Source organism: Leptodactylus fuscus, chromosome 3, assembly GCF_031893055.1.
Source record: "Leptodactylus fuscus isolate aLepFus1 chromosome 3, aLepFus1.hap2, whole genome shotgun sequence".
Lineage (NCBI taxonomy): Eukaryota > Metazoa > Chordata > Amphibia > Anura > Leptodactylidae > Leptodactylus > Leptodactylus fuscus.
This window is the reverse complement of record NC_134267.1, coordinates 88553254-88581141: the sequence shown is the minus strand read 5'-3', so window position 1 is coordinate 88581141 and position 27888 is coordinate 88553254.

The window sequence follows — 27888 nt, the reverse complement described above, 5'->3', positions numbered from 1 at the left end:
ACAGTGTAGTATTCCCGATAAGGTGAGGCAATAGGCATAAATTAAAGCCCCTTACCTTGTTGTGTTGTGATGTGACAAATCACAACACTATTAGCACACAAAATTAGAGCGTGGTGGCAGCAGCTAGTCCCCTTGCGACAGCCAAGGCTCGCAAAAAATTAAATGTACTGCGGTCAGATGCTGCAGACGATTTAAACAGATCTATATGCACTTGAGAAAGGGCTAGTGCCCGAAACACATAGTGCCTTGTCAATAAAGATTCTGGAAGAATTTATGTCCAGCTGGTTTGTGCGCACCTTACCCCACTCCTCTGCTACCCGATTGGTCTTGGACTTTGAGGGCCACCTGTACATTTACTAGGTGAGGAAGTCAGCCTATGCATCTGCATAGGCTGAATTCCTCTATAGACTGCAATACACATGTTATTGCAGTCTATATTGCTGAATCAGCGAATCAGGTCCCCTAGTGGGACATTAATAAAAAGTAAAAAAGTTGGACAAAAAAGTGAACTGTATGACAAAATAAATGAATTTATCATGCAAAGAAATAAAGTTTTTGCGCCAAAAAGTCACATGTACCCCAAAACAGTACCAATAAAAAGCACAGATCATCTAGCAAAAAAATAAGCCATCAACCAATTCTGTCAACCAAAAAAAAAAATGTTACACATCTCAGAATGCAAAAATAATTGATTTATTTCCCTAAATATTTTTTGTTCTGCAAAACTAGTAACGCATAAAAAAAACAACATAAATGAGGTATTGCTGTAATCATACCAACCCTCAGAATAATGGTAACATGTTATTTATACTGTACGTTCAATGGAAAGAAAAATTAAAAGGTAAAAGCAATACCAGAATTGCTGAGGGGATTTTTAATCCACCAAGAAAGAGTTATTCAAATTTATTCTATAGGTTATAGTCACCCAGAAATGTTTTTTTTTGTTTTGTTTTTTAAATGTAGATTGTGAGCCCTACATAGAACTCACAATGTACATTTTCCCTATCAGTATGTCTTTGGAATATGGGATGGAAATCCATGCAAACACGGGGAGAACATACAAACTCCTTGCAGATGAGTCACCCAGAAATGTTGACCTTACAAAATGCATCTCATCCTGCAAAAAACAAGCCCTCTTATAGCTATATCACCAGAAAAATAAAAAAAAATATAGCTTGTACAATGTGAAGACAAAAAACCCCCAAATCACCACATCATTAGAACACAACTGACTGTGGCTGGAATATACAAGCTGTGCGAAAACATACCCCAAATTTACAACTTACTAGGGAAAAGACACCAGAAGTAACCCCCCCAATATTTGAAGCTACTGGGGATATAGTCGGGAATTTGTTGTTCCCAATGTACTCTGCACAGTTTACATATTCACTCTTCACCATCCGCTGTTTATTCACGCCTGGGATACTAAAGATCACTACACCCCCTGATAAATTCCTTAAGGGGTGTAATTTTCAAAATGAGGTCACTCCTTTTGGGGATTCGACTTTACTGGTACTTTAGAGGCTCTCCAAACATGACATGGCGTCACTAAAATTCCTAATATACGCTTCAAAAGCCACATAGCACTCCCTCCCTTCTGCGCCCTGTTGTGTGCCCAAATTGCAGTTTATGCCCACATGTATGACGCTGGTGTACCCAGGATAAAGTACATAATGTCATATGTGGGTATAAACTGCTTTTTGGGCACAGAGGGGAAGGAGCGCTATTTGGTTTTTGGAGCACAGATTTAGATTGTTAGGTATTTTGACACTATTACACTATTGCAGAATCCTGAAATGCACTCTTGGGCTCAAAATGATAATACCTCTTGATAAATTTCTGGAGGGTATAGTTTCTAAAACTTTCTAAAACTAAATGCGACATGGCACCTGAAAACTATTCCAGCAAAATCTGCCCTCCAAAAGCCAAATAACGCTTTTTCCATTCTAAGAGGGCATTCACACTACGTATACTGAAGCTTATTCTGAATGTAAAACACGTTCAGAATAAGCGGCGTATAAAGCAGCTCCATTCATTTCTATGGGAGCCGGCATACGAGCGCTCCCCATAGAAATGAATGGGCTGCTTCTTTCACCGCGAGCAGTCCCATTGAAGTGAATGGGAAGTGCCGGCGTGTACGGCTCGGCATGAGCAGAGCTTGCCGTATACGCCGGCACTTCCCATTCACTTCAATGGGACTGCTCGCAGTGAAAGAAGCAGTCCATTCATTTCTATGGGGAGCGCTCACATGCCGGCTCCCATAGAAATGAATGGGAAGTATTCGGCAGCCCTGCTGTAACGCCGGCGTGTATGGCTGTGATACACGCTGGCGTTACGTAGTGTGAATGCACTCTAAGCCCCACCATGTACTCATACAGCAGTTTACAACCCCATATGGGATATTGTTGTGTTTGGGAGAAATTGGTTATCAAACTTTTCTCCTTTACCCTCTTGTGAAAATAAAAATTTGGGACTAAATCGATGGTTTATTGGAATAAATAAGTTACAGGTAGTTTTTACTGCAGTTTCTATTTATTTTTTATTTTTTGGTAAATTTATTCTTTTTATTCTTTACTTCTTCTTAATTTCTTTTGTACCACACACGTCTAAAAGCATTACATACACACTACTCCATGAATAAAGTTTCTGTACACTGTAGGGGGCGTTCACACTTGCGCTCATGTGCGCCCTGTGTCATTTTGCGGGGTTCAGTCCTAAGCGCCGGAGAAACTGCATAGGCGACGGCTTCCCAGCGGTCAGTTTTAAAATGGCATTTCATTTGAATGGGTTTTAAAAGCAAACCGCCTATGTGCGTATTCAGCCTCTCTGTTTTTTTCGGCTGGACACAAATTCCTGCATGTCCAACCAAAAAAATACAGTTTCCCCATGGAGAGGCTGCATATGGACACTGGCAGTTTGCTTTTAAAACCCATTCAAATTAATTGGTTTTAAAGGGGCTCTATCATTGGGAAAAGTCATTTTTAACCAATCACATCCTTGCATAGCCTTTAGAAAGGCTATTTCACACCTACCTTTTGTATGTAAATTGTCTCAGTGGTTTTTGAATTAGTCTGTTTTTATTCATATGCTAATGAGCTTCCAGCCAACACAGGAAGTTCCTAGCAGCACTTGTCTCTCCTATTATCTCCTATGTGTGTGCAAACAGGAAGCTGAGTCATCAGCAGCAGCAGCAGCAGCCTGTGCTGTAAACACCCATAGGAAACAATAGCAAAGAGGGTGCACAATGCATCATTCACCCAGTCTAATTAGCATGTGAATAAAAACTGACTTATTCAAAAACCACTGAGGCAATTTACATACTAAAGGTAGGTGTGGAATAGCATTTCTAAAGCCTATGCAAGGATGTGATTAGTTAAAAATGACTTTTCCCAATGATAGAGCTCCTTTAAAATTGACCGCCGGGAAGCCATCCCCTATGCAGTTTCTCTGGGGCTCAGGAATGACACAGGCAAGTGTGAACACCCCTAACACATGTTAAATCAAATATACTCACAACCCCTTATAAAAAAAAAAATCTAAATGTCATCTGGAAGAGTATTCATCTCAGGAGGCACATAGCTTCTTGGCTTCAGGCACTGAATCTGGAAATTATGCCCCATTCCTTTATTTTTCTTCCTCCTCTTCTTCAGTGATGGAGGTGCCCCAAAACAACAGCTGTGGTAACATTTGAAGCAACTCAAATGTGGACCCCCACCAAAAATAATTTTGAACCTCAGATGCCTGACTTTGTCACTGATTTTGACATTGAGGGCCTTACAGAAACTGACTATTTCAGGCAAGGGCCCCATGTGGCATAAATGCCACGGTTTGGTCGGGTCACTGTAAAGTGGATGGGATTCTAACGATTCTATACTCTTTCGGAATATATAGGTTGTCAAACATGGGGAAGTGTGGTGTATTTGCCTGCCTCTCACAAAGAGAACAAGTGATTTGGAAGAGGAACCCCCAATGATATTCCATCTGTGCTTTCTGTAGGGCAAGAGTGACTGGATGCATGGCACCTGCGCCTATCCAGTGTAGTTGGTAAGTCTGAAAAGAGTTGAGCAGATGGAGCCATGCCTGGTAGAGATTGGAGCTGCAGTTAAGATTTGGTCACAAAGTTGTGGGTAGTGTAGTTTGAGGATAATATCCCTGGGTGCATTTGAATTTTTTGGACAACCCAGTGCTCTATGAATACTATCCATGCGGAACATAATGGGTCCCGCCTGTTGCTAATAGGGCTTTAATCATTTCCCTCAGGGTTGTTATCAATTCTGCTGCTCCTCTGATGCGTATGTTAGTGCTCCGAGATCTATTTTCCATGTCCTGCAATTTGAGATCAATGGGCTCCAATTTTCAAGCATAGTCATGAGGACGGATTTTGTCCTCTTTTAGGGCATCCGCAACTTCGCCCATTCTGTCTTCGATCTCCAAGACCCTAGACCCGAGGTCCTGGATTTGTTTAGTGAAGTCAGTCACAGCTTTAGAAAGTTCAGTAGAGAACAGGTGTTTAATTTTCACAAACAGGTCTGTGGGTTCCAGATTAGTTGTGGCCGGTGTCTGCCATTGCTTCTTGGTCAGAGATGGCTAGAGAGGTAGTGCGGATGTGGGAAGAGTCCCACTACAGAGCCAGATGGGCACAGTGATCTGAACAATTCTAGCAAGGTATGCCACACAGCTGGTTTATGGTTATAGGTTTATGAGCTTTTAAGAGCATGTAGACTCTTTGACTGATATTAGTGAATGGAATTTTATTGCAACCCCTAGTTTGTTGTGATTGCAACTTCATATTTGGCATTGGTCAATATTTTTGAGATCAGAAGGTATGGTCACAGCATGCTATGTGGGTTGCAATGCGACTGCATTTACTTAGTGAAGGATTAACAGGACAAGCTGATGTTCTTTAGTTGGGTGAAACTAGTTACTATCCCACCTGATTTATTTTCTGTTATTCCTTTTATTATATATTATTCAAGTATCTATGCATAGTGTCAGAATTCCTTTCATCTTTCATGTTTCAAGTACCCGATCCTGGGACACTGGTTTCACAGGTTTTAGATTTAGCAGCGTAGAACTCTTGCTCTTTATTGTGTTATTATCTGGTGCACTCCTGGGGGCTCACTCTGCTGTGTACCAAAAGATAACACCGTGAAGAAAATGATCATAAGGAGAGTCTTACTACTTCTATCTACTTCTGACAAGCTGTTTGTGTTATTATTAATGTGATGTTATACCATAGATTCCGAGCCCAGTCTCCCTGGACCTCCTGTATTTACACTCATGCTTTTCTTAACTATTTGTATGCTATTTTACTGTTAATCCTGGCAGAAGTGTATATAAAGGAACTAGTAGTAGCAATAATGGATGAGGAGGGGGGCAGACTGCACTGTATTGTACACACCCCCGGCCTCAGAGAGAAATGCAAAATGTACTGCAGCTATAATTGGGCTATTATCAGCAGAAAAACTGATGTGATGCCATGTATACAACTAGAGAACAGATTGCCCAACAAGGCATTTCATGAAAAGTTAGGTACCCTTTAAATTGACTATGACTCTGAACCAAATTATATATATATATTACGGTAACTATAAAATCATTATAGAACCATTATGAGTACAAACTACATACACTATAACAAATACCTCTAGTACAAAATATTAAAACTTTATTGGTGTAATGTATGTGTCTGGTAATAATATTTAATGTAATGGTTTCACACGCAATCTAATTATTTTAAAAGGGCTCTATCATTGGGAAAAGTCATTTTTAACTAAGCACATACTTGCATAGCCTTTAGAAAGGCTAATTCACACCTACCTTTTGTATGTTAATCATCTCAGTAGTTTTTGAATGAGACCATTTTTATTCACATGCTAATTAGTCTCCAGCGAGCACCGAAAGTCTCAGGAAGCACTGTCTCTGCTGTGTGCGTGAGAGCAGGGAGATGAGTCATCATCATCATCAGCAGGCCCTTTAAATGTGCCACAACACCACTCCAACATTACTGAGGCAGACAACCAGCATTACAACTTGATGCCACAAACTCAAAAGTTAAGGAAGAATAGGAAACTATTACATCATTATGCTATGAGTTTGGCATTTTTGACTATATCTGAAGTGGTCCTTAAAATTCCGGTATTCTTTCAATGATCTTTCAGCTAATGTGTTTGGGGGCGTTCACACTACCGTTGGTGTCCCTTTAAAAGAAAAAAACGGACACCTATCATAACGGACATTAACGGACACTAACTGATGCTAACTGATGTTAATGCGTCCGTTTTTTTAACTGATCCATTTAATGGATCAGTTAAAAAAAAACGACACATTAGTATCAGTTACGCTAGGTTCACACCTGCGTTCACGGTCTCCGTTCTATGGTTTCCGTCTTCTGCATGCCAGAAGACGGAAACCACAGACCGGGTCCGGCCGTGCGCGGCGGTGAGCGTTTTAGGCTCTCCGCCGCGAAACCGGATTTTTTTATCCGGACACAGAGTACTGCATGTCCGACTCTGTGTCTGGATTATAAAACCCGGTTTCGCGGCGGAGAGCGCAAAACGCTCACCGCCGCGCACGGCTGGACATCTCTCTCACCCATTCAAATGAATGGGTGAGAGAGACTCCTGCAGGTTTTCTGTCTCCTGCCTCTGTTTTAGGCAGGAAACGGAAACCTCAAGTACGGACACCTGGGCGCAGATGTGAACGAGCCCTTAGCATCAGTTAGTGTCCGTTTTTTATACTGTCCGTTTTTTCTTTTTTGCTGTTTATGCTTTCTGAGCATGTGCAGAAAATAAACGGACAGAAAATAACGGACTGTAACTGATGGTCATCAGTTACTGTCCGTTATATGTCCGTTGCCCATAGACCTCAATGTTAAAAAAAAACCAGACACTTTTTGTCCGTTTTTTTCAAACGGACAAAAAAATCCTGCATGTGTGATTTCTCTGTCCGCTTCAAAAAACGGACATGGTTGTTAACGGACCCTTAAGGACTCAAACGGACACAAACGGACAACAGATGATATCCCTTTGAAATGAATGGAAATTGTAACAGACACAGCTAGTGTCCGTTGCTAAAATCTTGAACGGACAGTAGCAACGGACACTGCAATCGGACACCAACGGTAGTGTGAACGCCCCCTTTCCTATCATTTTCAGTAAGCAGATTAATTGCATGCACTTCTTTTGTGATTAATATTTTCTTTTAGCATTCTAAATTATGAATGATTACAGTCCAAAGTATATTTGTATGAATTATATTCTGCCCTCCTCAGGTGTAATAACCAAAGAAGTCATCATAGGATCCATCTTGGCTGTCTTTGCTTCGTTGATGATTGCTGTCATTTTGGCACTTTATCTTGTTCTGTACAGAGATGTATTTTATCCCAAACCACCTCTTCCTTCAAATCTGGTAAGCTAATAAAAACATGATTAAATAGGTAAAATATGAAAATAAATAGAGCTGTTATTATGTCACCCTCTTTCTAAATGTTTTATTTAGGCATATGAAGGACAGACAGTGGAAATGGAATGTATTAAAATAATAAAAGGCCAAGTACTCACTTGTCAAATCCTCCTGCTTTTCCAGCACGGCCATTCTGGGGCACCACCTCATTCTGTCTTTACTGTAACCACTCACTGGCTTCAGTGGCACGCCATGGTTGACCATAGTGGTCACAGATGGTAATGACACACATTTGCAAGATCAGCAAGGGGACCTAACAGATGAGATCTTTTATTATTTCATGCGTTTTACCCCTTGGTCCAACTGTGCCCTTACCAGGCCAAGGTTTAAGACAGGCCCCTCATCTATTAAACAATTGTTATATCCTTCCATAATGTTTATAAGAGATCAAAGAAAATGGAAACATCCATTGCTTTGGATTTAACCTTCCCACTGATTGCAACAAACAGGATTTGTTCCAATGGAAAAGGCCATTACAGTTGTCCATGTCTGGTGTTCATTCATCAGTTTCATTGCAGGGCAGGGAGAGATGCTGATTAATAGCAGATGTGTCTCCTGGCACCTTCTTCTGTCTGGAATGGGGGTTCGATAGGGGTTCAAGGTCCAGTCTGTGATTCCTCACCTTGTGTAAGGGAATTACCCTTTCTTCTCCCCATATCCATAGAGACTGTACTGTATATCCCTGCGGTCAGGGATGCTGCTTGTCTTTAATGACAGGGTGGGTGAATGTAGTGGAGTCTGGGCCCGGGGTGCAAACTGGGGTTCAAACATTCACAAAAAAAGTATGTCCAGCAACCATGTTCATCCATGTATGTCCAGCAGTCATGTTGCTATGACTAAGGGACGCAACAACATGTCCCGAAATGCGTAAGCTGATATTTTTTCTTCTGTCTTGTTCCTGGAGCATGTAAGATGTTTCCTTTTTATTTTTGATAAAGTAAAAGTTATATTTTATTCAATGGTTGCTGGACATACTTTTTTGTGAATGTTTGAACATTGTTGACCCTTTGCAGTCAGGGTTTTGTCCAATGCAACCATATCGGATCTACAATTGAGTCTGATGTAGCATTTATCTTTTGTATTTTTTGCAAACTGGGGTGGCCTATCTCCTCTCCCAGCCCAAAATTCATGGCAGGGTTTCTCTGAAAGCCTACTCTGCACTGCAATCTCGACTCCAACCAGCCACAAATCCAACTTAGAGACCCACTAAATGTAGGGCGCAGAAGGATCGGAGAGGACAGGGCTGAGGTCGGCCAGGTACTCCCGCAACATGTGCCTATACTTGTCCCTCCTGGTGACACTAGGCCCTTCAGTGGCGGTAGTTTGGCCAGGGGGTGCCATTAACGTGTCCCAGACCTTGGAGAGTGTGCCCCTGGTGGGTGTGGACCGAATGGCAGTTGTTAGCCTGTTGGAGCAATTAGTCTGGCAACATGGGCGAGTTTTGCATGAGTGGCTAGTACACGGAAAATCTTTGGCCTTTCTGCCTTTGGACATGCCTCTGCCTGTATCCACCTTTTTTCCTGCTTAGCTTGCCTCCACATCTACACTGCTTTCCCTGCTGTACATCACCCCTGTCCATTTAGAGTTGGTGGCCTCGTCATCCACCAACTCCTCTTCCAATTGCTCACTCTTCTCTTACTGCAAACCGCACATGACAACAGCATGCCCTGATGGCAACTGTGTCTCATCATCATCACTGAGGACTGAAAATGCTGGTTGCGGGTCCACAACCACAAAATTGCCAGGTGATGGCGGATGCTCCAGTGTTTGGGCATCAGTACACACAAAGTCGTCTGGTAGCTCCTGGGATTTGGGAAGTGGTTCAACAGAGAGAGAGACAGTAAAAGCACCCTAAAAGAGATCCTGGGAGGGGGCAAGGGTGGAATGTTGGGAAGATTGGGCATGTTGGGAGAAAGGAGGGGAAGACTCTTGAGTATGAACACGACTACAGGTAGTGGCTGACTGGCTGCTGGAAAAGCAGCTGGAAGCATTATTCGCTAGCCTGGTCTGCATTGTACCCTGCACCCTGCTTAATGATTTCACATAAGTCTGCCACCCATGGAAACTCATGGTGCAGAAACTGAGGGAGCTGACTTTGATGAATCCTTGGGTTTTGTAGATGGAACTCCAAAGGTCTCTGCTGCTCACACACCTTGCTCAACATACGGTATCTAGGGTTTCAGCGTATGGTGACCTCGCACAACAGCCGTTGCTTCAGGCAGATGTAGGCATTGCTGGAGTGTATTGAGGCTAGCACCAGGTACTGTAGACTTGCAAAAGTGGGAGCACAAGCACCGCATTTTAACCAGTAGCTTGTGTAAATTGGGGTAAGTTGTTAGAAACCGTTGCACCAATAATTTGAAAACGTAGGCCATGTGTGGACCGTGTTTGAGTCTGGCAAGCTCCAGATCTGCTACCAGGTTCCGGCCATTATCACATACGCCAACCTGCACCTGAGCCCAGGTGCAGTGGGGCAAAAAACAGTGCCATCTCATCCAGGATGGCATCCCTGACCTCGGAGGCACTGTGCTGTCTGTCCCCCAAGCTGATGAGCATCAGCACGGCCTGCTGACCTCTCCCCACGCCAGTGTTGCAGCGTTTCCAGTTGGCTGAGATTGCACACATATAGGCCGCTCCATCCCCCGACATCACGACCGCTACCGGAGAACGTCTGGTCCTGCTATGCTGCAGGACCTACGATGACGTCATCCCCGGCTTCAGCAGGGCTCCGATAGGTCTGCCTGCATCCTGTGGGCGGTGCAATGGATGAAGTGCCAGCCGGAATACATGGTGGCGGCTCACCGCTCCGGCGCGACACTGACATGCAGGCTCGTCCTGCACCGCACAGCCAGCGCTCCGGACACAACACTGCATACCCACAGCTGCGGAGTGAAGCGGACACGCGGCCTCACTCGCTGTGTGTGAGTAACCGCGGGGGACTGTAGTGTTCGGGGCCGGGGGCCGCGGTATAGGACTTTCGGGGCCGAGGGGGTTGCGCAGGAGGGGAGGGGGCCGCAAGACAGTGCTTTGAATAGGACTTTGGACACGCAAGGGGTTGCGCAGGAGGGGAGGAGGCCGCGCAACAGTAGTTTTGGGAGCCAGAGGAGTGCCCAGGGCCTCCTTACCAGGGATGCTGCGGGGGTAGGGTTTGGAGGTGCGCATGGGAGGAGGGGGCTGCGCTATAGGGGTTTGGGTGGGCCGGAGCCACGTGGGCAGGGGTCACGAGTTACATACACGTATCTGAACAAAGTACCACGTGCTGAAAGATTACATACGTACATCTGCACACGCTAGAGGATTAAATACACAGGTCAGCACACAATATCACACGCCAGAGCATTACATACGCACGTCTGCACACAGTACCACAAGCCGGAGGGATTGCATACACACCAATGGACATAGTACCACACGCCGTAGGATTGGAAAAGGATTAGATACGCGCGTCTGCACACAGTTCCACATGCCAGAGGATTATATATGCGCGTTTGCACAAAGTACCACACATCAGAAGATTAGATACGCACATCTGCACACAGTACCACAAGCCGGGGGATTACATACACACGTCTTAACACAATACCAGACGCCAGAGAAATAGATATGTACATCTGCACACAGTTCCACACGCAGCAGGATTACATACGTGTATCTACACACACTTCCACATGCCAGAGGATTACATACGCGTGTCTGCACAAACTACCACACGCCAGAGAATTAGATACACAGGTTAGCACACAGTATCACACGCCAGAGGATTAGATGCATGCGTCTGCACACACTTCCACATGCCAAAGGATTAGATACGCGCATCTGCACACAGTTCCACATGTCAGAGGATTAGATACACAGAACAGCACACAGTATCACACACCAGAGAATTACAGTACAGTACCACATGCCGGAGGATTACATACGCACGTCTGCACACAGTACCATAAGCCAGAGGATTAGATACACACATCTTAACACAATACCACATGGCAGAGGATTAGATACACGCCACTGCACACAGTTTCACATGCCGGAGGATTACATGCGCACCACTGCACACAATACCACACGCCGGAACACTGAATACGCACCAATGCACACAGTACCACATGCCGCGGGATTGGATACGCGCATATGCACACAGTTCCTCACACAATAGGATTAAGCTACACAAGTCTGCACACAGTACCACGTGCGGTAGGATTACATACGTGTGTCTGCACACAGTTCAACACGCCAGAGGATTAGATACGCGCATCTGCACACAGTTCCACACACCGCAGAATCACATAACCGCCACTGTACACAATACCACACGCTGTAGAATTCGATATGCGCCAATCTACACAGTTACACATACCGCAGGATTACATATGCGCATCTACACAAAATTCCACATGCCAAAAGATTACATATGCGCGTCTGCACACAGTTTCAAATGGCAGAGGATTAGATACGTGCATCTGCACAAAGTACCACACGCCAGAGGATTACATACACAGGTCAGCACACAATATCACACGCCAGAGGATTAGATACATGCATCTACACACCGTTCCATATGCCAGAGGATTACATACGTGCATCTGCCCAATTACCACACGCAAGAGGATTAGATACACAGGCCAGCACACAGTATCACCAGCCACAGAATTAGATATGCACGTCATCACACAGTACCACACGCCGTAGAATTAGATACAAATGTCTGCACACAGTACCACAATACCGAGGATTACATACACATGTCTAACACAATACCACACGCCAGAGAATTAGAAACGCACGTCTGCACACAGTTCCACACGCTGCAGGATTACATATACGTGCGTCTGCACACAGTTTTACATGCCCAACAATTACATACGTGCGATATAGCTTCACTCCAGTTCTCCAAAACAACCAAACCCTGGTTTGTCACTAATATCCAAAATGAGATACACATGATCACATGATACTTATGGACACAGACGCATACAATATACAAAATACACCAATTCACAAACTGGCCAATTGTTATGGGGCCACTACACAAACAAAATATGAAATATACCCGTGTGAAGTCGGGTCCTCTGCTAGTTGCTTATATTTGCAAAAATGTTTAACTTTTGGTTATCTACAAATTTTAAAATTGCTAGTTAGTGGGAATATCCCTTTAACTTCAATCAAAAATAAAACAAATTCCTGCTTGTCCAAGCGAGTAACTGAACAGAAGTTATAACCTACCAGCCACACGAAAAACACAAACACAGATTGGTCTCACCGGACTCAGGGTTGCAGGACAAACCCAGTCACTTCCTCTCCTCCCAGGATCTGCCCTGAAGTGCAGGCTCTGCAACCCTTTATGGGCCAGTAATGAGCCAATGACCCACACCTGGGCTGAGGCCTACTCCAGACCTGCACTGGACCACACATAAGTTAGAAATCTGGGGCTGATATAGCGGGACTCCAGCACTCTGCCTGTCACCTTCTGCCACCTGCTTTTCCCTTTGTATTGGTGGAGGGAAAATTAGGGTTGGGGATGGCCACTTCAGTTATATCTCAGGCATTATAAAACATAGAAACTTACTTCTTGTGTCATATGATAAATGGAGATTTTGAGTTATTTCCAGTGATATCATCCGTTGAAAACATAGAAAACGTAGAAATGCAAGCCTAGTGTAGTTTGAGAGATGAGAATCTCTTTTTTCATATTACATTCGAAGCAATTTTCTATGTTTTATAATGCCGAGATATAACTGTTTGAAGGGACCGACCCGCACCCTTATTTTCCCTGCATTACGCACAAGCCCATACACAGTGATTAAGCAAAGGACAAATCTCAATACAGAAGCAAGGGAAAGAATAAGGAAGATCAAGATTTCACAAAAAGGAGACAAAATCTGTTAATAAAGTATAATATAAAAATAAATAACACAAATGTTGCTACAGAATGAAAAGTTGTTCTAAAATATAGATAAGCATTTAAGTGAAGCAATAAGTGCATTATTTATGGTACATTATACTGGAATCAAATCTTGCATAGATGTTCTATAATATGTTTGTGAAAATGGTATGGTATACAATATGCCTCTTGGCTACTGAATCCTTGTGCCCTAATGCCCACTGAATTGGATTTGAAGACTAAATACTCTAAATTAAACCATAACTTAAAGCTATAGGACTCTAAGGTAAAATAAGCCCCCCACACACCATATGTTATTTACTGTATACAAGTGTTGTCTTATATGCATATGGGGATATGTCCTGTCTGGTAACTAGATGCAAGTTCTACCTCTTCATCACCTTTAGACGTTTTCCTGCTTTAGCCCATTTCACTTTGTCTTTGTCTTTTTTTTAATCTTATTTAAAACAGATTTTACATAGTAAGAAATCAAAACCAAGTGACTACAAATCAAATGTTGATGTTACGGCCCCTTTAATGTTTGAAGGAATGGAGCTCTCTAAATATGTTCTTGCCTCTGATGACAATGTCAAAGAACGTCCAGAAAACAAGCGCTATGTCTCTACTGAAAGTTGGAGAAAAGACTATGTCAATTGTAGAGAGAAAGACATTGATCAGAATATTCTAGACAAAGCGGTGGAGCTAAGAAACTCAACTTATGGAACAAAACATTCTGTAGCAGAATATCAAAATGTCTGGATCACATCACAAGCAAGATACCAAAAGGACGAAATTTCTCCACATCATATTCATTTTTCTAAAGATAAAGGTTATTATAATGACTTCATTACAGATGGAGAACGTTGCCCATATCCAGGTCACTCCTATGTAAATCAAGATGACAATTTAAGTCAGGTATACATAAATGAGCATCAGTTCTAGCAAGGGAAGTAAGTATTTCACACTACAGTATACGATTTGTTTCCCTGTGTGCTTACACATCAACAACTAAGTTTTATTCTCCATCCTCCATTCCTCACCTAGGACACATCCTGACCCCATCAAACACCATAAAATGCACATGCAACCAAGGAACAAGCACAATATGTGACATGGTACAGTATGTGCTACTTACATGGGCCCACTCATGTTATGGGTTTTTGAAAATGTAGTTTTTCCACTATAGATATTTTTCTACAATGTGTGAATGGGATTAGCCAGAGTCCCATCCACTTTGCAAGTAACATAAAACCCTACTTTTTTTGCTGCAGCATTTCCACTGCAGCCAAAATGCAATTTCTCAACTTGGGGCCCTTAAAAGGGAATAACTTACACTGTTATACAACAGTGATTTTGAACAGATTTAATCATAAAAAGTAAGTCCTGGAAACCCCTTTCCCTTCTAACAGTCAAAGAAGTGCCATACTTTCAACCCAGCTCTTGGCAGAAGTTCCTAAGCTTATTATTGACAGTGGTAATATATTTTATTACAATTTAAAGGTAGACCACGAGCAAATAGGAACTTTTGACAGAATTTTATAAAAAATTAATAGCTACCTGTTTTACTTTGACAATAATAGAAGAGACTCTACTTTGAGTGAGAATACTGGAACATCCATAAGTATTGAGAGTTTAATATCATCCATGCAACAATAGCAACTGACTATAAAATAATTATCAGCATCTATATACACAAGAGGTAGCAGAGCAATGACTGTAATCCGTGGTATTTGTATATTATTTGAATATTATATTATGCCTTCTATTTTTTTCATAGTAGCATTTGCTTCTTTCAGTTCATGGTATATGCACATGTTTGTTTATTGATATAATATGTTATGTATTTTTTGCTAAAGTTTTGAAAAATGATTTGTTTGCATTTTATTATTACTGTATGCTCAATTGCAAACTGAATATAAAAACAGGAAATATGCAAATTGATGTCAGATTTTTTAACCAAATTCACAGATTATTTTTGGTTAAATATACTGTATATTACATGTATTTTTTAATTAAATATAAAAGTCATAATGTTGACACTTGGAAAATCTGGGGAAAGGTTCAGATGCAAAAACTAGGCATGTACTCCAAATCTTTCTCAATTAGGATCAGCCAGATTCATAAGAATGGGGTGGTGGTTTGTTGGACCAAAGATAAGAACATCTCACCTAGCAATCAGTGCATTGTTTGGCATGGGGAAAAGGGTGAAAGTAAATACCAAGAAGTAACAAGGGCAAAGTAGGAACAAGGTGAGCAACAGAAATGATAGAACTTGCAAAATTTGAAATGCGACAAAGTATGAAACAGAGCGGCTGCACTAGCTGCTGGGTCTGTGCTGTTTCATAAAGCAGGGACCTGGTAGCATTGATAAGAGATAAGATAAGATAATCCTTTAAGAGTCCCACAAAGGGAAATTTCAGTGATACAGTTTCATAGATGGTACAGCAGTATATAACAAGAGAGAAAAACACATACATGCTCATGGCAGATAGAGAAATCCTAGGAATCATAGCAACTAAAAAGAAAGAAACACAGACACACTGCAGGATCATTTAGTTCTCTGTGTGAAGTGATGTTGATAATACAGCCCGACCGTGGTTGGAGGACATGAGGAGAGGGGTCACAGCATGTAGATATAACAGGCAAAAAACGTTTTGTTTTTTTTGCAGAGGTAGGGGACATATGCAGCTATCATGATAACATGTGGTAGTTCTTTGGTAGGTGGTGAGATCTCCTGCTCACAGCTCATAGTTTGGTATCTTCATCAGCGCTATTGTCCATTAACCACAAAAAAATGCCCCCAAATATCCCTCATCACAAGCCCTCCTCTTCCTTTCTTCTTACCACTGTGTTCTACTGCCCAGAGAGGTCTGAAGCCATCCAGGTAGACAGGGTGCTGCTCTCTTGCCAAGCTTCCATAAACACATGGGTAGGTGGGTGATGGTAGGTTCCCAGGTTGTAACAGAGTCCCACGTGTCCGCAGTAAAAGAAGGAAATACCAGTCAGCTGTAGGTATCTTCACACATCAGCAATAGACGCCAAAAATCATCTCCTTGAAAGAAGAAGTCCGTACTTTCCTGCAGGTCTCTCCTCCAGCTTTCTCTGCCTCATGGTGACCATGCTGTCCTTAGCTCGTGGGGGGGATGGTAGCAGGCACATGTGCACATGTCCAGGTCTTGAGTCATTGTCCATGCTTAACAATAGAAACAAAAGGAACAAAATACTCCACAGGATCTTCCATTCGATTTATAGTTGCTAATTCATAGTGCTAGTTTGATTGGTTACAGGATTCTTGAAGATACAAAGAAAAAGAGTGAAAAAGGAAAGATAAAGGTTGCTCCCAGCTTGGAGCACTGTATCAGGCAGCCAGCCACTCAGGGGAGGGGGGAGGGAGGTGTGTAACCACTCAGATGCTGTTGTCAAATTATTATTATTATTATTATTATTATTATTATTATTTATTATTTATTTATATAGCACCATTAATTCTATGGTGGTTTACATACGGTACACAAAATACTAACACAGTGGGATATAAGGCCCTGCCTGCACAAGGGCTTATAATCTATGAGGGAAGAGGGATAGAGACAGAAGTTGAGGGGAGAGGCTGTACAAATGATGATATGGTGACAGTAGTGTTATTGGAGGTTGTAGGCCTTCCTGAATAGGTGAATCATCAGGGCCGTCTTGAAGCCTGTGATTGTGGGGGTCAGTCTTATGTGTCTTGGTAATGAGTTCCAGAGTAAGGGGGATGCACGGGAGAAATCTTGACAATAGTTGTGTGAGGAGCAGATGAGAGTAGAGCGGAGTAGGAGGTCTTTAGAGAATCTGAGGTTGCATGTGGGCAGGTAGTGGGAGATTAGGTCAGAGATATATGGAGGGGACAGGTTGTGGATGGCATTGTATGTTAACGTTCGTTACTTGAACTCAATTCACTGGGCCCTGCCATAGTATCATAACTACTGAAGTAGGATTCAATAGTTACATAGTAAATATTCCATGAATTGCAATACAGTAGTATTGAAGTCTATGGCACATGTGATCTAAAGATCACATGTTCAAGCCCCCTAGAGGTAGCTTAAAAAATGTGTTGTTCTTTTAAAAAAAAAAAAAAAATAAGGAAAAATGAAAAGTCTCGCCCCCTTTCAAGCAAATCTTTTATTTACTGGTCATCTTCAGCAGCACAGAAAGATATAAGTTCTACTTGACCCTTCTGTGCTGCCTTTGGACAACAGGAAATAAAAATTATGGTAATCAATTCTTCATAATATTATGTGAAATCATACTGGGGGGGAATTATTAATCCAACTTATGGAAACTTATTGAATACTTATTTTCTTCACTCGCCACTTTAGTCATGTCCTTTGTATTCCTTGGTTGAAATTGATGGACATAGATTTTTATTCAGCTATACTAACTATATGATCTATGCCAGTTTCCAGACCTAGATGTGTGCAATTGTGAAGCATCTTGGATTCACAGCCCTTTTTGCAACAAAGATGTGCCATATTATTAGTTCTGTGCCTCACTCAGCACCTTTAATAAATATTGGCAGAGCAGGGCACAAACCCAAGCAGGCTGGGTCAGGGACACTTGTGAATATAACTCTAGACCATCATTTGAGATCCATAATACAACTCAGTATTATGCAAAATACAGGATCAGCACAAAATGAGTAAAAAAATGTACTTAGGGGCCATGCCACCAAAGCAAGTTATGGCTCAGCTGTATTTGGCTATATCTAGCTGTTTCACTCAGCCATTTCCAGCAGTCCTTTAGTGAATGAATGGAGCAGCAAGGTACTTGAGGAACTTACCACTTCACAGTACCATGAAAAAGATTAAGGCAGGTGTGTGTTTGGGGGAGGGGGATTTTCTGCAATTTAAGAATTGTTCAATTATAACAGTGTTAATAGTTTATTTTGGTGAAATACCAAAAAAGTTATGAACAATAGAGGAATATAAATCAAATCAATATTTGGTGTGACAGTGCCTTGCCATCAAAACAGCCTCAATTCTTCTAGGTACATTTACAAACTAGGAACTAAGCTTGTTCTAAATATCTTGGATAACTATCCACAAAATTGGGTGAAGGTTTCCTGAAATGACACAGAAATAAATATAATCACTTATATTCCTGAAAACAGTCATATTTTGCAGCATTTTTCTACACATGCATAAAACTTTTGCACTGTGCTGTACGGGGGGGGGGGGCACAACCTCATTCTCAGCATCAGTGATTGTAGGACACCCTGTGAATAGGTCATAGGTTATTTTGTTTTGGTGGAATAAGTCTTTTAAACGGTCACTAACTTTTCAGACAACTTAGTCTCATTTCATAGAGCCTGTAAATCTGATTTAAAATGTAATGCTCTTTAATTACAAATGTGGTTGAAAATCCTCTCTAAATTTTCTCCCACTAGGTGCCTCCCTGCTAGTTCACTCCCTGTTGTTAGCCAAGGTCTGTCCATTGCCATATACTAGATAAGGCCGGGTTCACACGGAGTATTCTGGCTCGTCATTTGGTACATAGATGCCGCGGGAGGATTTGCGGGCCGTATACGCTCCCATTGTTTTCAATGGGAGTCGGTACTGTACACGCGGCGCTATTTTGCGGCTGCCGCAAAATCACAGCTGCAAAATAGCGCTGCGTGTACGGTACCGGCTCCCATTGAAAACAATGGGAGCGTATACGGCCCTCCTGCGGCATCTACATACCAAATGACGAGCCAGAATACTCCGTGTGAACCCGGCATAAGGATGCAAGGATCACAATAAGATAAAAGGGAGGTTTCTGTTTTGTTTTAGACAGTGAATGGAGAGGGGAGGGTTGATTCTTCTAACAGCCTGTACACACACATCTGTTGCTCTGTGCAAAGGACTGAACATTCTGCACATCTCACCGCTTACAATGTATGCTTTAATGGTGATATTAGAAACACAAAATCTAATAGGACACCATGGATGAAGGTTTATACAGCCAGAGAACAGACTGCCCAGCAAGATCCTGCACATATTTCAACTTTTCAGGAAAACTCAGGTACCGTTTAAATAATTTGATCACCTGTTTAATTTTTGTTTTATCAAATGTGCAGGTATTTTTATACCTTTCCTCCTGTCCACCCGGTCTTTGGCTGCAGAAGTCACATGCTAGCTGTTTGCAAACAATCAGTAGCCGCAGCAGTCTCATTCTGTAACCATGGCTCAGCGATAGAAGTGCATCATTGCATTGTTTATGTACATGCTGAGCTCTGAAAAAAGGATGTGGGCAATAGACATTCTGTCACTGAGGTTTGAAGAAAGGACGTGGGCAACAGACATGTTCTCTCACTTTCTCTCAACTGTAGGAAGTGAAAATGTGACAGCCTGTCAGTGTTAATTTGACAAAACAGACAATTCGAAATCTACCTTACACGTAGTTGTATAAGTTTTCATTTCACATCTCACCTGTAAAGTACACTAGGACTATGATGCCATATTACAATGAGCCTATAAGTGAAGGTTTTTGGGAGACACCTCTACCCTTAATATGGAAACAAAATAGAATATGACTTTTGGTCATGGGCAATATGGTGATAGGTTAACCACCTCAATATGCCAGGGGGGAAGGGGTAACGCAAGATCCAATGAGATAAAAACTAGGTAAATGTTGTGAATCCACAACTCCCAGCATCTGGCTTTTATTTTTATTAAGGCTAGGGTCCCAAATGGTGTAAACTGCTGCAGAAAAATACACTGTGTTTTGCAGTCAAAGCAAAGTGGATGGGATACTAGTGAATACGCACTGTGAACATGTGGCAATTTCCAAAACTGTTACGGTTTTGGAAATTGCAACATGTCAATTATACCTACAGAAAAGCTGGTGGTTTCCATGTAGATATACTTGAAGCAGAAAGTCTGGAAAGAAATTTTGCAAGGGACTCCTATACAAAGTGCTACTGGAAGAACCACGATGTGTTGCCACCTTGCTTTTTCCCTGCAGTGGTTTTTTGCTGTGGAATGCCACGTGGAGCCTTAGCCTAAAAGTGTAAAAAACATCCACTAAAGATGGAATGTTATCAAAGAAACAGATATATAAATTGAAATACATGCAGCAGGGAGCACTAGAAAATGATATTAATATTAATGCCTTCATATTTATTTGCATCCTCCACTCTGTTCCAGTGTTAGGCCGGCTATGAGCCCGATCACTTTCTTTGTATACATAGAGGCAGCAGCAGTGACGACACATTGATGGGACCACTGTATCTAATCACTGCTCTCAGAAGTGGTCAGACTACTCGGGTCTGCCAACATAATGTCACCACTACAGCAATTCAATAGAAAAACAGAGTGGTGCTAATTAGAGATGAGCGAACACTAAAATGTTCGAGGTTCGAAATTCGATTCGAACAGCCGCTCAATGTTCGTGTGTTCGAACGGGTTTCGAACCCCATTATAGTCTATGGGGAACAGATACTCGTTAAGGGGGAAACCCAAATCCGTGTCTGGAGGGTCACCAAGTCCACTATGACACCCCAGGAAATGATGCCAACACCTCTGGAATGACACTGGGACAGCAGGGGAAGCATGTCTGGGGGCATCTAACACACCAAAGACCCTCTATTACCCCAACATCACAGCCTAACAACTACACACTTTACACACTCAATACCACCTCTCTGACAGTAGGAAAACACCTTGAAACATGTGTATTTGGCACTTGCAGTGAGGAGAGCTTGTCACCAGCAGTGAATTTGGCCCTTGTAGTAAGTTGAGGTTGGCACCAACATTTGTTTTGAAAATCAGGGTGGATTGAGCCTCTAACCAGCAGAGTTTGGGCAAATTCATGGTGGAGGGAGCCTCTAAACACCCCAGTTTGGGCAAATTCATGGTGGAGGGAGCCTCTAAAAACCCCAGTTTGGACCAATTCATGGTGGAGGGAGCCTCTAACCAGCCCAGTTTGGGCAAATTCATGGTGGAGGGAGCCTCTAAAAAACCCAGTTTGGACCAATTCATGGTGGAGGGAGCCTCTAACCAGCCCAGTTTGGGCAAATTCATGGTGGAGGGAGCCTCTAAACAGCCCAGTTTGGGCAAATTCATGGTGGAGGGAGCCTCTAAACAGCCCAGTTTGGACCAATTCATGGTGGAGGGAGCCTCTAAAAAACCCAGTTTGGACCAATTCATGGTGGAGGGAGCCTCTAAACAGCCCAGTTTGGGCAAATTCATGGTGGAGGGAGCCTCTAACCAGCCCAGTTTGGACCAATTAATGGTGGAGGGAGCCTCTAAACAGCCAAGTTTTGGGAAATTCATGGTGGAGGGAGCCTCTAACCAGCCCAGTTTGGACCAATTCATGGTGGAGGGAGCCTCTAACCAGCCCAGTTTGGGCAAATTCATGGTGGAGGGAGCCTCTAAACAGCCCAGTTTGGACCAATTAATGGTGGAGGGAGCCTCTAACCAGCCCAGTTTGGACCAATTCATGGTGGAGGGAGCCTCTAACCAGCCCAGTTTGGGCAAATTCATGGTGGAGGGAGCCTCTAAAAAACCCAGTTTGGACCAATTCATGGTGGAGAGAGCCTCTAACCAGCCCAGTTTGGGCAAATTCATGGTGGAGGGAGCGTCTAAACAGCCCAGTTTGGGCAAATTCATGGTGGAGGGAGCCTCTAAACAGCCCAGTTTGGACCAATTCATGGTGGAGGGAGCCTCTAAAAAACCCAGTTTGGACCAATTCATGGTGGAGGGAGCCTCTAAACAGCCCAGTTTGGGCAAATTCATGGTGGAGGGAGCCTCTAACCAGCCCAGTTTGGACCAATTAATGGTGGAGGGAGCCTCTAAACAGCCAAGTTTTGGGAAATTCATGGTGGAGGGAGCCCCTAAAAACCCCAGTTTGGACCAATTCATGGTGGAGGGAGCCTCTAAACAGCCCAGTTTGGGCAAATTCATGGTGGAGGGAGCCTCTAACCAGCCCAGTTTGGACCAATTAATGGTGGAGGGAGCCTCTAAACAGCCAAGTTTTGGGAAATTCATGGTGGAGGGAGCCTCTAACCAGCCCAGTTTGGACCAATTCATGGTGGAGGGAGCCTCTAACCAGCCCAGTTTGGGCAAATTCATGGTGGAGGGAGCCTCTAAAAAACCCAGTTTGGACCAATTCATGGTGGAGGGAGCCTCTAACCAGCCCAGTTTGGGCAAATTCATGGTGGAGGGAGCCTCTAAACAGCCCAGTTTGGGCAAATTCATGGTGGAGGGAGCCTCTAAACAGCCCAGTTTGGACCAATTCATGGTGGAGGGAGCCTCTAAACAGCCCAGTTTGGACCAATTAATGGTGGAGGGAGCCTCTAAACAGCCAAGTTTTGGGAAATTCATGGTGGAGGGAGCCTCTAAACAGCCCAGTTTGGGCAAATTCATGGTGGAGGGAGCCTCTAACCAGCCCAGTTTGGACCAATTAATGGTGGAGGGAGCCTCTAAACAGCCAAGTTTTGGGAAATTCATGGTGGAGGGAGCCTCTAACCAGCCCAGTTTGGACCAATTCATGGTGGAGGGAGCCTCTAAAAAAACCAGTTTGGACCAATTCATGGTGGAGGGAGCCTCTAAACAGCCCAGTTTGGGCAAATTCATGGTGGAGGGAGCCTCTAACCAGCCCAGTTTGGACCAATTAATGGTGGAGGGAGCCTCTAAACAGCCAAGTTTTGGGAAATTCATGGTGGAGGGAGCCTCTAACCAGCCCAGTTTGGACCAATTCATGGTGGAGGGAGCCTCTAAAAAACCCAGTTTGGACCAATTCATGGTGGAGGGAGCCTCTAAACAGCCCAGTTTCGGCAAATCCATGGTGGAGGGAGCCTCTAAGCAGCCCAGTTTGGACCAATTAATGGTGGAGGGAGCCTCTAAACAGCCAAGTTTTGGGAAATTCATGGTGGAGGGAGCCCCTAAAAACCCCAGTTTGGACCAATTCATGGTGGAGGGAGCCTCTAAACAGCCCAGTTTGGGCAAATTCATGGTGGAGGGAGCCTCTAACCAGCCCAGTTTGGACCAATTAATGGTGGAGGGAGCCTCTAAACAGCCAAGTTTTGGGAAATTCATGGTGGAGGGAGCCCCTAAAAACCCCAGTTTGGACCAATTCATGGTGGAGGGAGCCTCTAAACAGCCCAGTTTGGGCAAATTCATGGTGGAGGGAGCCTCTAACCAGCCCAGTTTGGACCAATTAATGGTGGAGGGAGCCTCTAAACAGCCAAGTTTTGGGAAATTCATGGTGGAGGGAGCCCCTAAAAACCCCAGTTTGGACCAATTCATGGTGGAGGGAGCCTCTAAACAGCCCAGTTTGGGCAAATTCATGGTGGAGGGAGCCTCTAACCAGCCCAGTTTGGACCAATTAATGGTGGAGGGAGCCTCTAAACAGCCAAGTTTTGGGAAATTCATGGTGGAGGGAGCCTCTAACCAGCCCAGTTTGGACCAATTCATGGTGGAGGGAGCCTCTAACCAGCCCAGTTTGGACCAATTAATGGTGGAGGGAGCCTCTAAACAGCCAAGTTTGGACCAATTCATGGTGGAGGGAGCCTCTAAAAAACCCAGTTTGGACCAATTCATGGTGGAGGGAGCCTCTAACCAGCCCAGTTTGGGCAAATTCATGGTGGAGGGAGCCTCTAAACAGCCCAGTTTGGGCAAATTCATGGTGGAGGGAGCCTCTAACCAGCCCAGTTTGGACCAATTAATGGTGGAGGGAGCCTCTAAACAGCCAAGTTTTGGGAAATTCATGGTGGAGGGAGCCTCTAAAAAACCCAGTTTGGACCAATTCATGGTGGAGGGAGCCTCTAACCAGCCCAGTTTGGGCAAATTCATGGTGGAGGGAGCCTCTAAAAAACCCAGTTTGGACCAATTCATGGTGGAGGGAGCCTCTAAACAGCCAAGTTTGGACCAATTCATGGTGGAGGGAGCCTCTAAAAAACCCAGTTTGGACCAATTCATGGTGGAGGGAGCCTCTAACCAGCCCAGTTTGGGCAAATTCATGGTGGAGGGAGCCTCTAAACAGCCCAGTTTGGGCAAATTCATGGTGGAGGGAGCCTCTAACCAGCCCAGTTTGGACCAATTAATGGTGGAGGGAGCCTCTAAACAGCCAAGTTTTGGGAAATTCATGGTGGAGGGAGCCTCTAACCAGCCCAGTTTGGACCAATTCATGGTGGAGGGAGCCTCTAACCAGCCCAGTTTGGGCAAATTCATGGTGGAGGGAGCCTCTAAAAAACCCAGTTTGGACCAATTCATGGTGGAGGGAGCCTCTAACCAGCCCAGTTTGGACCAATTAATGGTGGAGGGAGCCTCTAAACAGCCAAGTTTGGACCAATTCATGGTGGAGGGAGCCTCTAAAAAACCCAGTTTGGACCAATTCATGGTGGAGGGAGCCTCTAACCAGCCCAGTTTGGGCAAATTCATGGTGGAGGGAGCCTCTAAACAGCCCAGTTTGGGCAAATTCATGGTGGAGGGAGCCTCTAACCAGCCCAGTTTGGACCAATTAATGGTAGAGGGAGCCTCTAAAGAGCCAAGTTTTGGGAAATTCATGGTGGAGGGTGCCCCTAAAAACCCCAGTTTGGACCAATTCATGGTGGAGGGAGCCTCTAAACAGCCCAGTTTGGGCCAATTAATGTGTTTTGCAGTCAAAGCAAAGTGGATGGGATACTAGTGAATACGCACTGTGAACATGTGGCAATTTCCAAAACTGTTACGGTTTTGGAAATTGCAACATGTCAATTATACCTACAGAAAAGCTGGTGGTTTCCATGTAGATATACTTGAAGCAGAAAGTCTGGAAAGAAATTTTGCAAGGGACTCCTATACAAAGTGCTACTGGAAGAACCACGATGTGTTGCCACCTTGCTTTTTCCCTGCAGTGGTTTTTTGCTGTGGAATGCCACGTGGAGCCTTAGCCTAAAAGTGTAAAAAACATCCACTAAAGATGGAATGTTATCAAAGAAACAGATATATAAATTGAAATACATGCAGCAGGGAGCACTAGAAAATGATATTAATATTAATGCCTTCATATTTATTTGCATCCTCCACTCTGTTCCAGTGTTAGGCCGGCTATGAGCCCGATCACTTTCTTTGTATACATAGAGGCAGCAGCAGTGACGACACATTGATGGGACCACTGTATCTAATCACTGCTCTCAGAAGTGGTCAGACTACTCGGGTCTGCCAACATAATGTCACCACTACAGCAATTCAATAGAAAAACAGAGTGGTGCTAATTAGAGATGAGCGAACACTAAAATGTTCGAGGTTCGAAATTCGATTCGAACAGCCGCTCAATGTTCGTGTGTTCGAACGGGTTTCGAACCCCATTATAGTCTATGGGGAACAGATACTCGTTAAGGGGGAAACCCAAATCCGTGTCTGGAGGGTCACCAAGTCCACTATGACACCCCAGGAAATGATGCCAACACCTCTGGAATGACACTGGGACAGCAGGGGAAGCATGTCTGGGGGCATCTAACACACCAAAGACCCTCTATTACCCCAACATCACAGCCTAACAACTACACACTTTAAAAAAACCAGTTTGGACCAATTCATGGTGGAGGGAGCCTCTAAACAGCCCAGTTTGGGCAAATTCATGGTGGAGGGAGCCTCTAACCAGCCCAGTTTGGACCAATTAATGGTGGAGGGAGCCTCTAAACAGCCAAGTTTTGGGAAATTCATGGTGGAGGGAGCCTCTAACCAGCCCAGTTTGGACCAATTCATGGTGGAGGGAGCCTCTAAAAAACCCAGTTTGGACCAATTCATGGTGGAGGGAGCCTCTAAACAGCCCAGTTTCGGCAAATCCATGGTGGAGGGAGCCTCTAAGCAGCCCAGTTTGGACCAATTAATGGTGGAGGGAGCCTCTAAACAGCCAAGTTTTGGGAAATTCATGGTGGAGGGAGCCCCTAAAAACCCCAGTTTGGACCAATTCATGGTGGAGGGAGCCTCTAAACAGCCCAGTTTGGGCAAATTCATGGTGGAGGGAGCCTCTAACCAGCCCAGTTTGGACCAATTAATGGTGGAGGGAGCCTCTAAACAGCCAAGTTTTGGGAAATTCATGGTGGAGGGAGCCCCTAAAAACCCCAGTTTGGACCAATTCATGGTGGAGGGAGCCTCTAAACAGCCCAGTTTGGGCAAATTCATGGTGGAGGGAGCCTCTAACCAGCCCAGTTTGGACCAATTAATGGTGGAGGGAGCCTCTAAACAGCCAAGTTTTGGGAAATTCATGGTGGAGGGAGCCCCTAAAAACCCCAGTTTGGACCAATTCATGGTGGAGGGAGCCTCTAAACAGCCCAGTTTGGGCAAATTCATGGTGGAGGGAGCCTCTAACCAGCCCAGTTTGGACCAATTAATGGTGGAGGGAGCCTCTAAACAGCCAAGTTTTGGGAAATTCATGGTGGAGGGAGCCTCTAACCAGCCCAGTTTGGACCAATTCATGGTGGAGGGAGCCTCTAACCAGCCCAGTTTGGACCAATTAATGGTGGAGGGAGCCTCTAAACAGCCAAGTTTGGACCAATTCATGGTGGAGGGAGCCTCTAAAAAACCCAGTTTGGACCAATTCATGGTGGAGGGAGCCTCTAACCAGCCCAGTTTGGGCAAATTCATGGTGGAGGGAGCCTCTAAACAGCCCAGTTTGGGCAAATTCATGGTGGAGGGAGCCTCTAACCAGCCCAGTTTGGACCAATTAATGGTGGAGGGAGCCTCTAAACAGCCAAGTTTTGGGAAATTCATGGTGGAGGGAGCCTCTAAAAAACCCAGTTTGGACCAATTCATGGTGGAGGGAGCCTCTAACCAGCCCAGTTTGGGCAAATTCATGGTGGAGGGAGCCTCTAAAAAACCCAGTTTGGACCAATTCATGGTGGAGGGAGCCTCTAACCAGCCCAGTTTGGACCAATTAATGGTGGAGGGAGCCTCTAAACAGCCAAGTTTGGACGAATTCATGGTGGAGGGAGCCTCTAAAAAACCCAGTTTGGACCAATTCATGGTGGAGGGAGCCTCTAACCAGCCCAGTTTGGGCAAATTCATGGTGGAGGGAGCCTCTAAACAGCCCAGTTTGGGCAAATTCATGGTGGAGGGAGCCTCTAACCAGCCCAGTTTGGACCAATTAATGGTGGAGGGAGCCTCTAAACAGCCAAGTTTTGGGAAATTCATGGTGGAGGGAGCCCCTAAAAACCCCAGTTTGGACCAATTCATGGTGGAGGGAGCCTCTAAACAGCCCAGTTTGGGCAAATTCATGGTGGAGGGAGCCTCTAACCAGCCCAGTTTGGACCAATTAATGGTGGAGGGAGCCTCTAAACAGCCACGTTTTGGGAAATTCATGGTGGAGGGAGCCCCTAAAAACCCCAGTTTGGACCAATTCATGGTGGAGGGAGCCTCTAAACAGCCCAGTTTGGGCAAATTCATGGTGGAGGGAGCCTCTAACCAGCCCAGTTTGGACCAATTAATGGTGGAGGGAGCCTCTAAACAGCCAAGTTTTGGGAAATTCATGGTGGAGGGAGCCTCTAACCAGCCCAGTTTGGACCAATTCATGGTGGAGGGAGCCTCTAAAAAACCCAGTTT